The sequence below is a fragment of the Zea mays genome, chromosome 1 (genome assembly GCF_902167145.1).
Source record: "Zea mays cultivar B73 chromosome 1, Zm-B73-REFERENCE-NAM-5.0, whole genome shotgun sequence".
Classification (NCBI taxonomy): Eukaryota; Viridiplantae; Streptophyta; class Magnoliopsida; order Poales; family Poaceae; genus Zea; species Zea mays.
This window is the reverse complement of record NC_050096.1, coordinates 150,894,725-150,910,958: the sequence shown is the minus strand read 5'-3', so window position 1 is coordinate 150,910,958 and position 16,234 is coordinate 150,894,725. Positions and strand designations below refer to the sequence as shown.

Sequence of the window (16,234 nt, the reverse complement as noted above, 5' to 3'; positions counted from 1 at the left end):
GAGGGAGCGAGCGGCCTTACGCGGGCGCCATCCCGTCCTTCCCCGCGCGGCCAACCCTCTGTAATAGGGCCCTGGACCTTCCTTTTATAGGCGTAAGGAGAGGATCCAGGTGTACAATGGGGGATGTAGCAGTGTGCTAACGTGTCTAGCGGAGGAGAGCTAGTGCCCTAAGTACATGCCATCGTGGCAGCCGGAGAGGTTTTGGCACCCGGTTCGTGTGGTGTCGTGGCCGTCGGAGGAGCGCTGGAGCCTGGCGAAAGGACAGCTGTCGGGGCTGTTGAGTCCTTGCTGACGTCCCCTTGCTTCCGTAAGGGGGCTGAGAGCCGCCGTCGTCATAGAGCATGCGGGGCGCCATCATTACTTGTTTTACCGGGACGAGCCAGATGGGACGCCAGTCTTGTTCCCCGTAGCCTGAGTTAGCTTGGGGTAGGGTAATGATGGCGCCTCCTGTGACGTGGTCGGTCCGAGCCCTGGGTTGGGCGAGGTGGAGGCTCCTCCGAGGTCGAGGTTGAGTCTGTCTTCCAAGGCAGAGGTCGAGTCCGAGCCCCTGGGTCGGGCGAGGCGGAGACCATCGGCTGAGGCCAGGGCTGAGTCCGAGCCCTGGGGCCGGGTGAAGCGGAGTTCGTCGTCTTCCGGGGCTGAGCCCGAGTCCGAGCCCTGGGGTCGAGCCCTGGGGTCGGGCGATGCGGAGTTCGTCGTCTTCCGGGGCTGAGCCCGAGTCCGAGCCCTCGGGTCTGGCGATGCGGAGTTCGTTGTCTTCCGGGGCTGAGCCCGAGTCCGAGCCCTGGGGTCGGGCGATGCGGAGTTCGTCGTCTTCCGGGGCTGAGCCCGAGTCGGAGCCCTAGGGTCGGGCGATGCAGAGTTCGTCGTCTTCCAGGGCTGAGCCCGAGTCCGAGCCCTGGGGTCGGGCGAAGTGGAGTTTGTCGTCTTCCGGGGCTGAGCCCGAGTCCGAGCCCTTGGTCGGGCGAGGCGGAGCTTCCTATGGCGCTCGAGGCCGGACTTGGCTGCTGTCAGCCGCACTCTGCCGAGTGGCGCAGCAGTCGGAGCGACGCAGGCGGCGCTGTCCTCTTGTCAGGCCGGTCAGAGGAGCGGCGAAGTGATTGTGGGCACTTCGGCTCTGTTGACTGAAGGGCGCGCGTCAGGATAAAGGTGTCAGGCCACCTTTGCATTGAATGCTCCTGCGATTCGGTCGGTCGGCGCGGCGATCGTGCCAAGGTTGCTTCTTGGCGAAGACTGGGCCTCGGGCGAGCCGAGGGTGTGTTCGTTGCTTGAGGGGGCCCTCGGGCGAGACGTGAATCCTCCAGGTTCGGCTGCCCTTGCCCGAGGCTGGGCTCGGGCGAGGCGAGATCGTGTCCCTTGAGTGGACCGAACCTTGACTTAATCGCACCCATCAGGCCTTTGCAGCTTTGTGCTGATGGGGGTTACCAGCTGAGATTAGGAGTCTTGGGGGTACCCCTAATTATGGTCCCCGACAGCTACCTCGTCTCCGAGTTCTCTACTCGCTCGTCGATTGCCGCGCCTGCACGACGTCATTGTCGTGTCGTGCTGCTGTGCTGCTTCTCCATCAACGCCCTGCTGTCTGTGAATTTTCCTCACTGGAGCACTGTCGGTGAAGCCACGCCGTCATCGTTGCTCTTCATCACCGCGCCCGAGCTCACGCAGCGACCTCGTCGTCACCCGCTCCCTGCTCGTCAACGCACCGTCAGCTTCTATGCCCCGACGTTGCCGGAATTTTGCTTGCTAGATGTCACCAGAGTTCCCCACTCTGCTCGTCGTCGATCCACATGTACACTCTTCTGAACCCAGCACTAGCACCGTGACGACCACGCCATCAAAGCCTGTTTGCACCGCGTTCGGCTCTAGCGTGCTCTACTCCTCTACTATTTGCAAGAACGAATGTAGGAGACATGGCCTTCTTGCAATCTAGCCTTTTTTGTTGTTGTTTAGATACAAATAAATGTTTTTTGTGTTGTTTGCTACATAAGTTCATGCGAAATATTAGTGCCAGCATCAATGTACATATTTTCATAATTTAATTTAAATTATGGTTATTATAATTGCTTTGTGTATAGTTTTATAAGTAAGAAATTAAATCGAATTATAACCTTATGTTTTATAACAAAGAAAACAAGAGATAATTATTTATAATGAGATATGTATAGAAAAATGTAAATGTATCATCTACCCCTAGCTCGTAATAGATAAATAGAAGCTAGCACCCTACGCCAGATTTATTTACGTAATTTTGATTATTTGGAATCTAAACAATTTAGAAACAGTTCGATTAATTTCATAATTATGTGATTAATAGTTTCAATTGGTATTTATACTGGTTATCGTATTTTCTCTACTATACTTAAAGCACCAGTTTCAACGGTTGTCGTGCGTCATTTTTTTGCAAAAAGACCCCTATCTTTTTGGGTATTCAACTCGTCGTCCAGCCATACTGCTTTCGAACGCTCCCATGGTACGGATCTCCGCTCCCCAACCCTTGTGCCCACCATCCTCACGTTCTCACAAAACCCTAACCCGCATCCAACCTCCATCTTCAATATCACCGCCCCGCTCATTCCTCCTATGGTACCCCTCCTCCGTCGCCGACGTGTAGCCTAAGCCGCATAGCGTCGTCAGGCGAACCTCTTCCGCCTCCCCTCCTTCAACGCCGACGGCGGGGGCGTGGGGATGCAGGAGGAGGCGCCAAATCCCCCACTGGTGTCTATCGAGATCGGACGAATCGGTCGAGGCGACCTTCCATATTCCCCTACCCCAGCAGTGGCTTCCTCCTTGCCCTCCTCTTCATCGCATCAGGGACCTCACTCCCTACTCTAGGAGGTTTCTACCGGGGAGGAGCGGCCCAGGTGCGTTGTATCTACCAACCTCTCCAGTGATCTCCTCCTCGAGAATAGGGCTCATGTTGGAGAGGATGGACGGTCGTCATGCGTCACAGCAACTCCGCCCTCGAGGTGGATCCCCGCGGACAGTGGCGGTGGATCCTCGCCGTCTGACGGTGGTTTCGTTTCTTGGTTGGAGCACAGATCTGGCTCCGCCGAGGCGAAGAGCAACGACAAACCGGACAAGGAGAAGAAGGGCGGCGGAGGCGGCACGCCGCCAACACCCAAGGACAGCAAGCCGCGCAAGTCGGCCGTGCCCAAGGCGAGCGCCGCCGGCCATGGCACGCCACGCACTGCTGACAAGTCCCCCAGCTCGGGGTCGGCCGACCGCAAGGCGCCAATGCCCAAGGCCGCCGCCTCTCGCCTCGCTACGACTCCAGAGGTATGGTAATCCGCGACTACCATGCAACCGCCTGCGGGCGCAAAAATCCTCATGCTTTTTCGTGGAATTCAGAGGTTTATTGATGGTTTCAGAAGGGGAAGCCCACGAAGCCACCGCAGGAGCAGCAGGCGCAACTTGCCACAATCCGAGAAGAGCTCATGAACGCCAAGGAGCAGTTGGTGGAGAACGAGAAGGAGAAGTGCAAAGTTCTTGCTGAGCTGGAGCGTGCCAAGAAAGTGGCTGATGAGGCCAATACCAAGCTGCAGGATGTGCTTGATGTGCAAAGGAGGGCTATTGAGGTGCAGGAGGCAGACAAACTCCCTGCCAGAGAATCGGAGCAGGCAAGCATCCATGGCCAGCAGGAGGCTGATGACGCTGTGCTGCGGTCGACTGTGGAGCAGCTGGAGAAGGCCAGGTATGAGCTGGTCGACGCAATCGATGCCAAGAATGAAGCCCTCAGCTAGGTAGATGATGTCGTTAGGGCTTCTGTGGTGAAGGCTCAGGAAGTTGAGCATCTCACTGCAGAGGTTACACACCTCAAAGGGCAGCTTGATTCCAAGGTGGATGGCAACAGGAAGAAGACTGCAGAGAGGATTCAGAATCTTGAAGAAGAGAACTTTGCATTGAAGCTTGAGCTTGAGAAAAATAAGGCTGCTGAAGAAAAGACAGTTCGATTGGAGCGCATGATTGATGAACTTAAGAGTGATGTTGATGATGCTAGGAATCTTGGTTCCAAGTCAAAGCAGTTAGCTGACGAATGGCAGAAGAAGGCAATGGAGGGTCTAGCCTCAGCCTTACAGGAAATGTCAGCTGAATCCAGAGAGGTGCAAGAAAAGTACCTTCTGAAACAAGATGAGATAGGGCACGCTCAGGCACAGGTAGAGGAGCTTAACTTGAGTCTGAAGAATATTAAGGAGAACTATGAGCTACTGCTTGATGAGGCAAACTATGAGAAGGTTTGCCTTACAAAAGCAGATGAAAGACTGGAAGCAGAAGCTAAGAGGGCACATGAGGAATGGCAGTCCAAAGAGCTAAGTTTTGTCAACTCTATTAAGAATTCAGAAGAAGAGATAGTCGCTGTCTGTCACACCCGGGTTTCGGGGCACCAAGACCCGGGCGCGAACATAATCACCAGGTGTGCTGGGACCAAGTCTCACGCATATGATGAATCATGGCACAAGATCGAATGTCACAACTTTACTATATAATAGGAGTTCTATACAAAATAAATAAATAATTACATTATAAGGACACAACGGTCCAGCAACCCAAAGTTGACTGGGAGACGACGACCTAGACCTCTCACGAACTCGCCACAGCATCCTCCATGCGCCTCATCCTGCGGTACCTGTTCTTGACCTGTGGGGGGTGTGAGACAGCAAGAGTGAGCTCACATACGTTCATCGCTCAACAAGTTGTGGGGAATAATGTGCATGAACTCGCCAAAGGTGGGAGCTCACGTGAAGTGTAAGGCTTACCAAAGAGGATGGTTAGAGCTGAGCATTGCTTTTAAAGTTGGTCAAAATTTTATTAGCAGTTACTAAGTATAAGTAAATACCAACCCAATTAAGTAGTAGAACAGAAGTAACAACATCACCTGCGATGCAATGCATATGACAAATTGAATTTAGTTTCATAAATTAATCATGTGAGGGTCCGAGCTGCTCATGACCGTGAGCACGGCTAGTATACCAGTTTTACACTCTGCAGAGGTTGCGCATCTTTACCCACAAGTCATGTTACCCATCTGCCAAGGGATCGCGACTTCCCATACACCTCTACTGAGGAGGCGAGGCAGGGTAACACTATGAGGCCTTTACAAAGTTCCACTAGCTTCAGAAAACCCGCTACAGTTTATAGGAAGCTCAAATGCAGGGATCCCTCGCATGATCACCATCGCAGCAAAATCATCCCAAGGACCTCCCTACACTGACCACTCCCCTACTGCCCTTGCCCCTTTCGGGTAAGGTAGTCTTCCACTAGCTTTCCTAATTAATCAGCCAAGGGCATCCCATCAAACCTTTGTGGTAGCACTGTTTTCCCGGGTGGTCGCTCCATGTTCCAATTAACATAATGATCTTATCATGAATAGTAATAATAAATAGATAATAAAAGTGTGATCATGAATATTGTATCTTCATACCCCGAAACCACATAAAGCACTAGCAAGTACTACCCAAAAAGTTCAGTGGTAAACAAGGTATAAAGATAGACAAACTAGGGTAATCTATTGGGTCCCATCAAAATTAACCTATGCAGATCATTATGATTAATTAGAACATGAGTGGGTAAAAAGAAGTGATCAAGGGCACAACTTGCCTGGGACTTGAGATTCCAGGTACCAACTTGCTCTTCAGGTGACACGTGTCCTCACCGCTAGTCGTAGCAATACAAACAAATAGTGTATAGGCAAAATTAACATCACACCAAACATAAGAACAAACTGCGTAATAACGATCTACGCGATACTACGAGATCGTAGAAACAAGAACCACTAAATTCGGAGCTACGGATATTGAGTTATGAATTTCTGAAATCAATTAGCACCTAGAATAGATTAATTCAATTGAGCAATTTTAATTCAAGTATCATGGTTAAACAAAGGTACTAGGTGATAAACAATAGTAATACAAAATTAATGCCACTGAAATGAATTAATTTGCAGTTAAAATGAATTAAATATGAATTAAACAAGTTCTAAGATTTATTTTTATACTAAAAATCAATTTCTAATATTAATTATCTAGTTTCTCTGTTATCTGGACTGCGCGTCATTTACTAAGAAGCTTGAGGTTTAATTCGCAAAATCTACCAGACTCAGCCCTGACCCGAGGTGGACGGCGGGTTGATATATTAGAAGATCGAGGTTTCATAAGTAAAGTTTCCAAGCCGAAGGGGTACCCCTCGACCAGGACCGTTCGATCAAGATCTAACCGCCCGGATTAGATCCCAAGCCTCGCGAACCGGTATGTGCCTATAGCCGTTAGATCTAAGATCCATGATCTCGATTTAAAATAGCATGCCCCGCTCTCGGCCGTAGATCAACAAACCAACGTCCTGATTTCAATCACCAAATAGCTCACTAGCCGATTCAATCCCATCCACTAATCACGGAACGGACGGCTAGCGCACCTTCCCCCCTTCCCTCACCGGCCTGAGGCGGCGCCAGGACCTCCCCACGGCGGAGTTCCACCGGCGTGCAGCCGATTCGACGCCCAGGTACCTAATCCTCCCACCGGAAGCGAGCAACACGCAGAGCAGAGGACAGGGAACATCCTGGGGGCGACTACTCACCGAGAAGGAGCTGCGACGTAGTTGGCCACGGAAATAGGCAGAACCGCGGCGACAACGTATCCATGGCAAGCGATTCCAAGAGCTCCGTCCACGATGAGGCCACGGCGGTATTCCGAGCGGCATGATGAGGCCCACGGGTCCAATTCCGAAGACCCGCCCTAACAGCATGCCAATCCTAGAGCCGCGCCACCGGTGAGATGCCGGTGGAGGTCGAGTCTTTCGCGGTTCTCTCACTCTCCGCCATGATTAGCGGTGGGGTGCATATTGTGGGGGATAGATATCCCCTGGGTCCACTAAAGAAGTAAAAGGCCACACGAAAGGCCCAAGGGCCCAATAATTCGAAAGGTCGTTCTTTCGTGGGCCTGGGGAGGAACAACCAGCAAGGGAGAACGACATGAGGCCAGGTTGGTGCAAACCCGGATGGCCCACATCGTCAAGCAAGCGGCTGCAACGGAGACCCGACTTTCCCGCGCTGGAGCTCCCATGCAACGAAGCCGTGCGAGGATAAGTCGGGGAGGATCACGCAGGATAAACTCGAGAGGTTCTCTATCTCTTAGTTACTTGTTGTTATCATATCCAAGTGTATTGCCCCACGGTCGAGTATATAAGGCCTAGGGGGCACCCCTTCAGAACGATCGACTCTATTCTTAGCCACCCACGTAAACTCTCTGCGCCCTCAATCCAGAGAGTCCTCTTGTAACCACGCTCATATACTCACCAGGACTTAGGGTGTTACGCACTTCTAAGCGGCCCAAACCTGTAAATCTTGTCCATTGTCCCTCGTGCGACAGGCACGAACCATTTTGCTACAGTCGTTGACACCGTCCTACTCCTAAAAACACCTTGAGGGGCAACCCCGGGTGTGCGGTCGGACCCAAAACACCGACAGCTGGCGCGCCAGGTAGGGGGTGTGTCGACGATCCAAGCTAGCTCAATGGCCGTCACCTTCCACAGCAAGATCACCGTGCGTCCCGGATCTGTATTCTGCTTCGGGACAATCTCATCTGTAGCGGATGAAGAGGGAATTCTACGTCACCTCGCGGATCTGCCGGAAAAGAAGTCTCCTCCAACAAACTCCGAAAATGCTGGAAAGACGCTACCTCCGGCTCTTCGGAAAAAGATTATCTCCGGGAAGGCTGGAGCTGGAAGCTCGCTGACCCGGAAGACTCTGCTGCCTACTTCCCCGACGAAGGAATGGACACGGATCGCGAGGAAGAAGGAGACCAGGGAAAAGCAAGACGTTCTTTCCGTTCCTCTGGCCTCAAAGGAGAACGGAAAGAAAGTCGCCGCGACAGCAGCACCGTTCTACCCCGACGTCCTCTTCATCGGGAGAGTGGAGTCACCCGCCATCTCTGATGACGAACCGACCGCGCCTGGAGAAGAACCACCTCAACGAGAATCCTGCCGACGGAGGAACCGACGCAGGAACGTTCGACGACATCACGCGGCCGGAGAACGGGATCCGGAGCAGCCTGTCTCGCGAGACGAGGTCTCAGAGATAGGGGAAACTCCGGAGGAACGCGTCTTCAGGGAACGAAGGAACTCCCGATGACGTGATCGCCGACGGACTCAGGAGCAAGCCGAGCAAGATGCAAGGCAACGCCGGGAGAATCCGCTCTTCGGGCGCAACCTGAACCCCGACTTTGCCCGAGCTATGAACACGCCGAGCGAGGTCGGAGGCGTTCTAGCTCGGATAGCTGACGGACTTCCTCGGACTCCCGACGCCGAGGGATACCGACACCTGTTCACTCAGGCGGCCAACCATCTTCTACCGCTCGCTCACCCGCCGAACGATTTGCGACATGCCATCAACAGTCGCCGAGACGCGCGAAGCTCCATCAATGCTTCGCGCGAACGGCGGCATGAGAACGAAATTCGCCGTCTGGAGGAGTATGACCGAGATCATGGCTTCCCGACTCAAAGCCAGGCCGCCAGGACTGAGTCGGCAACAGCTTCAACTGGCGGCACCACCCGGGGACGGTCGAGGAACCACCACCACTACTCCCCTCCCCGGGACAGGCGTCATCCCCGACGACAGGAGGATACGTGCGGAGTATCCGCTCTTACTCCGCGCCTTAGGGCCATCCAATGGCCTCCCAACTTCAAGGTATCCAATGTCGACAAATATGAACCTAAGCAGGATCCAGGGGGTTGGTTAGCCGTCTACACCACCGCTGCTCGGGCTGCCGGAGCATCCGAAGACGTCATGACCGCGTATCTGCCCATCGTCCTTGGGCAAGACGCGCTGCAGTGGCTACGACATCTACCCCGACACTGCATCGACGACTGGGGAGACTTCAGTCGACGTTTCACCGCCAACTTCCAGTCTCTCTCCGACAAGCCAGCGCAACCATGGGACCTCAAATCCATCAAGCGCCGGGGGGATGAGACTCTCCGGTCATACCTCAAAAGGTTCCAGACCATGAGAAACCGCATCCCCGAGGTCACGGAGGCGGCCGTGATCGAGGACTTCTACAGAGGATCCAATGACTCGGCTTTCGTCCGAGCCATACTACAAAAGGCGCCGATTACCTCCGAGGAGCTGTTCCGGGAAGCCGACCTCTACATCACCGCCGACGAGCGGGCCCAGGATCTCATCGGAGGAGCAAAGCCTGCACCGGCAGCACCACGACGTGACGCGAACCAACCATCCGACAAACGCTGGGAGAAGAGGCCTCGAGAAGAAGTACACGCCGCCGGACCACCCGCCTCTCGCGCCCGAGGAGGACCTCGTGGAGGCGAGCGCACGCTGGACGACATCCTCGACGCCCAGTGCCCGTACCACAAGGACATGCGCCACACTCTTCGAAACTGCCGGGACTTCAAGCACTCCGTCGGGCATGGCCGACCCTTCCAACCTCTACCACCTCCTCCGCCGAGGGGAGGACCAGATGAACCACAACAGCCCCATCGGCAGGAGGAGGGGGGAGGAGGAGCTTTCCCACGCGTTGACAGGGAGGTCAACGTCATCTTCGGTGGACATGGCTCGCAGGAGAACAAAAGACAACAAAAGCTCAACGACCGCCAGATACTGGTGGCGGCCACCGGTCCTCCCGCCCCATACCGGTGGTCGGAGCACCCGATCACTTTCACTCGGGAGGATCAGTGGCTCAACTTCGACCATCCAGGCAAATACCCGCTCCTCGTCGATCCGGTGATCCGAGAGAGCCGGGTAAAGAAGGTGCTAGTGGACGGGGGGAGCAGCATCAACGTCACCTTCCCCCGTACGCTCCAAGGCTTGGGAGTTCACCTCAAAGAGCTCCACGAGTCGGACACTCCTTTCTTCGGCATCGTGCCGACGGAAGGGGAATACCCGCTGGGCCACATCTACATGTCGGTCACCTTCGGAACTCCGGAGAACTACAGAACCGAGTTCCTGAGGTTCGAGGTGGCGAACTTTGACTGCGGGTACAACGCCATCATCGGGAGGCCGGGACTGGCCAAATTCATGGCCATTCCGCACTATACATACATGATACTGAAGATGCCGGGACCACGAGGAATCATAACTGTGCGCGCCGACTTCCAAGGCGCCGCAGAGTGTTTCCGAGTGGCCATTCAAGCAGCCCTCACCACCAAGCCGTCGACGGTTCCTTCTACATCGGCGAACTCTAAGCCTGAGGAGGACCCCACGGTACCGGCGAATGAAGCTCAGGCCGCGACCTCTATGCGGCCGACTGAAGAAACCAAAAGAATCAACCTGGGGTTCGCTGACGAGCGCAAGACGGCTATCATCAGCTCCAGCTTGGACGACAAATAGGAAAGCGCGCTCGTCCAGTTTCTGCAAGATAACCGGGACGTATTCGCATGGCAACCTGCGGATATGCCGGGAGTCCCAAGAGAACTGGCCGAGCACAAACTGAAAGTCTACCCCCAGGCGAGGCCGATTCGACAAAAGCTACGTCGCTTCACGCCCGACAAGAGAGAGGCCATTCGTGCCGAATTAGCTCGCCTGGTCGCGGCTGGATTTATTAGAGAAGTATTACACCCTGAGTGGTTAGCCAATCCTGTTCTTGTACTCAAAAAGAATAAAGTGGATTGGCGCATGTGCGTCGACTATACCGATCTCAACAAACACTGTCCGAAGGATCCCTTCGGGCTCCCGAGGATAGATCAGGTGGTGGATTCCACCGCTGGATGTTCTGTGTTGTCTTTCTTAGATTGCTATTCCGGGTATCACCAGATTAGTCTGGCAAAAGAAGATGAGGAAAAAACAGCATTCATCACTCCGTTTGGTGCTTTCTGTTATACCTCCATGTCGTTCGGCCTCAAAAATGCTGGAGCGACTTATCAGAGAGCCATTCAAACATGCCTAGCCGATCACTGGGGCAAGCGTGTGGAGGCTTACGTTGATGACGTGGTGATCAAAACTGAGAATTCGGAAAACTTCATCGAAGATTTACAGCTGGTTTTCAACAGCCTAAGAAGATATAGATGGAAGCTCAATCCTGAAAAATGCGTTTTCGGGGTACCAGCAGGAAAGTTGCTCGGATTTATCGTCAGCCACCGGGGAATTGAGGCTAATCCAGATAAGATTGAAGCTATCATGAAGATGGAAGCTCCTCGGTCACAAAAGAAGGTTCAGCGACTCACCGAATGTATGGCAGCTCTAAGCAGATTTATACCCAGGCTGGGGGAGAAAGGCTTGCCGTTTTACAAGCTACTTAAGAAGGTGGATAAGTTTCAATGGACTTCAGAAGCACAAGAAGCTCTAGATGCATTGAAAAAATTCTTGACAACACCACCAGTACTGAAACCACCTCGGCGAGCTACATCAACTCAACCGGCTGAAGATTTGCTGTTGTACATCTCTTGCACGACTCACGTGGTAAGCACCGCGTTGGTAGTCGAGCGAGTAGAAGAAGGGCATGCCTATCCGGTACAACACCCTGTTTACTTCATCAGTGAAGTTCTAGGTCCCTCGAAGAAAAAATATCCTCAGGTTCAGAAGCTATTATATGCAGTACTTCTAACTGCCCGTAAGCTGCGACACTACTTTGATGACCACAAAGTCATAGTAGTCACTGGTTTTCCAATAGGGGACATTCTTCGCAACAAGGAAGCCATTGGCCGAATAGCCAAGTGGGCTTGCGAGTTGGGATCACACGACATCGAGTTCCGACCTCGCACCGCCATCAAAACCCAAGCACTAGTCGATTTCGTATCAGAATGGACCGAACATCAAGTACCGGATAATCCAGAGACTGCAGAAGTATGGCGAATGTATTTTGATGGCTCGCTGAAGTTGCAGGGAGCAGGGGCAGGGATTCTCTTCACTGCACCTGGAGGCGAACACCTCAAGTACGCCCTCTAGTTGCTATTCCCGGCCTCCAACAATGCAGCCGAGTATGAAGCTCTGATCCATGGATTAAACATTGCCATATCACTGGGCGTCAAGAGATTGATGGTATACGGAGATTCTCTGGTAGTTATCAGCCAGATAAACAAGGAGTGGGATTGCTCAAGTGATTCAATGGGAAAATACTGCGCTGCCGTCCGAAAGCTGGAAGATAAATTCGAAGGTCTGGAATTTCATCATGTAGAAAGAGATCGGAACACGGCAGCCGATGTACTGTCCAAACTCGGATCCGGTCGAAATCAGGTCCCACCCGGAGTTTTCATGCAAGAAATTATGCAGCCGAGTATCTCAATGGATCAAACAGAAGAGTGCAACATCATAGATCAACCCAAGTCAGACTCTGATGACTGGAGACAACCAATTATTAAGTATATAAAGAATGAAGAGGAACCAGATGACAAGAACTCGGCAGAGCGCATTGCCAGACAATCAGCTCACTATACACTCATTGGGGAGGAATTATACAGGAGGGGCGCGTCAGGCGTCCTCATGAAGTGCGTTCTCCCGTCCACCGGGAAACAACTTCTGGAGGAAGTCCATGCAGGGCAATGTGGAATACATGCAGCATCCAGAACACTAGTCGGGAAGGTCTTCAGGTCAGGATTCTATTGGCCAACAGCAAAGAATGATGCAGCCGAGCTAGTTCAGAGGTGTGAAGCTTGCCAATACTTGTCAAAGCAACAGCATATGCCAGCACAGCAGCTACAGACCATACCAGTAACTTGGCCTGTCGCATGCTGGGGATTGGATATGATTGGACCTTTCAAGAAAGCTCAAGGAGGATACACCCATGTATTGGTGGCAATTGACAAATTCACTAAATGGATAGAGTTTCAGCCCATTGCCTCTTTAACCTCTGCTAAAGCCGTGGAATTCATACAAAGCATAATATTCAGATTCGGGATACCAAAAAGTATCATCACTGACTTGGGATCCAACTTCACCAGTTCAGAATTCTTTGACTTCTGCGAGCAAAAGAGCATTCAGATCAAGTACGCATCTGTAGCCCATCCGAGAGCCAACGGGCAGGTTGAGCGAGCCAACGGAATGATATTGGAGGCACTCAGGAAAAGGGTCTTTGATAAGAACGAAAAATTCGCAGGAAAATGGATAAGAGAACTGCCTTATGTTGTTTGGAGCCTGAGAACCCAACCTAGCCGGGCCCTGCATGGAAACACTCCTTTCTTCATGGTCTATGGGTCGGAGGCAGTGCTACCTGCTGATCTCAAGTTTGGGGCGCCAAGATTGATCTTCGAAAGCATAGCAGAAGCCGAAGCCACCAGGCTGGAGGATATTGATGTACTTGAGGAAGAACGACTGAATGCAGTAATCCAATCGGCACGATACCAGCAGACTCTAAGGCGCTACCACGGCAAAGCTGTGCGGCAACGGTTCTTTTCAGTAGGAGACCTCGTCCTCCGCCGAATTCTAACGGGGGAGGGACGGCACAAGTTGTCACCCTTATGGGAAGGGCCTTTCATAGTATCAGAGGTCACTCGGCCCGGATCGTATCGTCTCACTCAGATGGATGGCACAGAAGTTGGGAACTCCTGGAATATAGAACACCTCAGAAAGTTTTATCCCTAGCTGTATCTCAAAACTGCTGGGGCAATGATGTAATCTGTAAAGTGGAAATATGTCATCAATAAAAAAGAGGTTTTCAAAGATACTCAGTTCATCTACGATTGACTTGCATTCTTACTTAACTCGGGGTGACCACTATGCCCTGCTAACGGAGCAATCGACTTAAGTCGGCAACGACTTAAGGCGGTGCAACATGCTCACGCTCACTTAACTCGGGGTGACCACTATGCCCTGCTAACGGAGCAATCGACTTAAGTCGGCAACGACTTAAGGCGGTGCAACATGCTCACGCTCACTTAACTCGGGGTGACCACTATGCCCTGCTAACGGAGCAATCGACTTAAGTCGGCAACGACTTAAGGCGGTGCAACATGCTCACGCTCACTTAACTCGGGGTGACCACTATGCCCTGCTAACGGAGCAATCGACTTAAGTCGGCAACGACTTAAGGCGGTGCAACATGCTCACGCTCACTTAACTCGGGGTGACCACTATGCCCTGCTAACGGAGCAATCGACTTAAGTCGGCAACGACTTAAGGCGGTGCAACATGCTCACGCTCACTTAACCCAGGGTGACCACTATGCCCTGCTAACGGAGCAATCGACTTAAGTCGGCAACGACTTAAGGCGGTGCAACATGCTCACGCTAACTTAATTCGGGGTGACCACTATGCCCTACAAACGGAGTTATCGGCTAAAGTCATTGATGGCTTAAGTCGGTACAGCATATTTGCGCTCATACAATTCAGGGGATGACTTCCATATCCCACAAACAAACTTCATAATCATCGTGCGTTGTTTCATTACTACAAAATTACGAACTAATGAATTCCGATACAATAAAAGAGCAGTTATATCATCTGAATACCAAACTGAGGCCCTCTAACTCGACCATACTAATACGCGCTCAAAGCGCGCAAAAGGTTTTCTATTTGGCAATGTCTTTTTCAGGAGCGACCGACGAAGAAGGGCGACTCGAGGAATCAGGGGCAGCGATCACGTCCGCCCTTATGTCATCAGGAACAACCACGCCGGGTCTCCTCATCAAGATTCGTCCTGCCCGAATAGCCTTGTCCATGGCTTTGTCGCGCTGGGCTTTGAGAGTAACAGCAGTTTCTTTGGCAACCCTAGTAGCCAGCTGAGCAGCTTCTAACTCCTGAGCAATGGATTTCTTAGAAGCTCGAAGTTCCTTGATGGTGGCATCCTTTGCTGATAGCAACTGCGTAAGGCGGGTCACTTCGTCCGAAGATTCCTGCAGCTTGCAACGCTGATTGTCCAGTTCTTCCATTGTAAAACGGTGGCTTCTCTCCAAGATGGTCAGCGAATTGCTAGAATCTCGGTACAATCTATCCAGATTATCGCGAGAAGCAGTGAGGATACGTTTTTCTTCCTGCAAACAAAAATCAACCCCTTCAGAAACTAAACAAGTGATAAGAGCACAGCAAGGCAAGGCACAGTTTTGTAAGTCACCTTTTCAGAGTCAAGCCGAGCATGGAGAGAAGAAATCAGAGCATTGGCGTCATCCAAGGCAGCAGAGACCTGATTCAACTCAGTTTGGCTCAAAAAGTACTTCTCCTCGAAGTCAGCGCACCGACGAGCCATCTCAGCTTGATCTTGGGAATGTTTTTCCTCAAGAGCTGCAATCTGCCGAGTCATTCCTATCAAGAGGTAATCAAACGAAATGAGGTTAGAAGGTAAAACATTCCACGAACAAAGGCAAGGAAGAAGAAGAAAGGACGCTAACCAGCATTAGTTGCCTCCAACTCGGATACACGACGAGGAAGCAACACCGGATTCCAACGCTCAAGAGATGAAGCCACTTCTGGGATGGAAGCACCATGTGACTTCAGCTGGCTGACCATTCCATCCACCAAAGCCTGATAAGAAGGGCGGATGAACATAATGACAACAATTCGTGCAACATAAAGATCAAACTAAAGCACAGCACAGCACATGGAGGTTGGAAAAGAGCGAAGGGATGTTGGATCTTTTATGGGCTTGGCCCATTTATTGAATAAACTCTATGGTGTGTAATGGTGGAGAATACCAATAGTACCACATTGGAAGTCCAAGGGTCTTTTGCCTTGACTTATATGGTGGGATTTATTCCACTTAACTTGAGAAGTCAAGAATTGGACAAGGGCGTGCCACACGCGCGCGCGCGCGCCGCCGCCGCCGCCGGCCGGGCCGGGCCGGGCCGGGCGTGGCGTGGCGAGGCGAGGCGAGGCGAGGCGAGGCGAGGCGAGGCAGGCAGGCAGGCAGGCAGGCGAGCGGGCGTGGTGTGGTTGTGTTAATTTTTAGCACTCACTAACCGCGTACGTCAGCCGAGTGACTCTGTCTCTTCGTCAGCCAGCCGAGTGACCCTTCTCCTTCAGCTGCCGACTCATGGCGTGACTCGGCGATAGCTGGCCGACTCTTGGCATAACTCGGCTAGAGCTGGCCGACTCTTGGCGTGACTCGGCGACCTTTCTCCTTCAGCTTCCCTCTGCGAGAGGTTAAATAGAGGAGCACCCCTGTCACTCGGTACGCGCGAGAAACACTTTCAGTCTCACAATCCAGCCGCCGAGTGAGGGTATTTCCATCTCGTGACTCTGCGCGCACAGAGAAGCGAGAGGGCAGGTGCCTCCGAAGCTGGTGCCGTTTGAGACCTTGCACGGGGGATCGGCAATTAGGTTTTTGGGGAGCGTCTTCGCGACTGCCCAACATCTGTCTTCTTCGCTGGT

The 16,234-nt window shown here is 52.4% G+C and overlaps 1 pseudogene; it reads left to right on the top strand.

Annotated features, from left to right (window-relative positions):
- The first annotated feature begins 1,461 nt into the window (after positions 1 to 1,461).
- LOC109941403 (WEB family protein At5g16730, chloroplastic-like) overlaps positions 1,462 to 16,234 on the top strand; it is a 37,646-nt pseudogene continuing 22,873 nt past the window's right edge.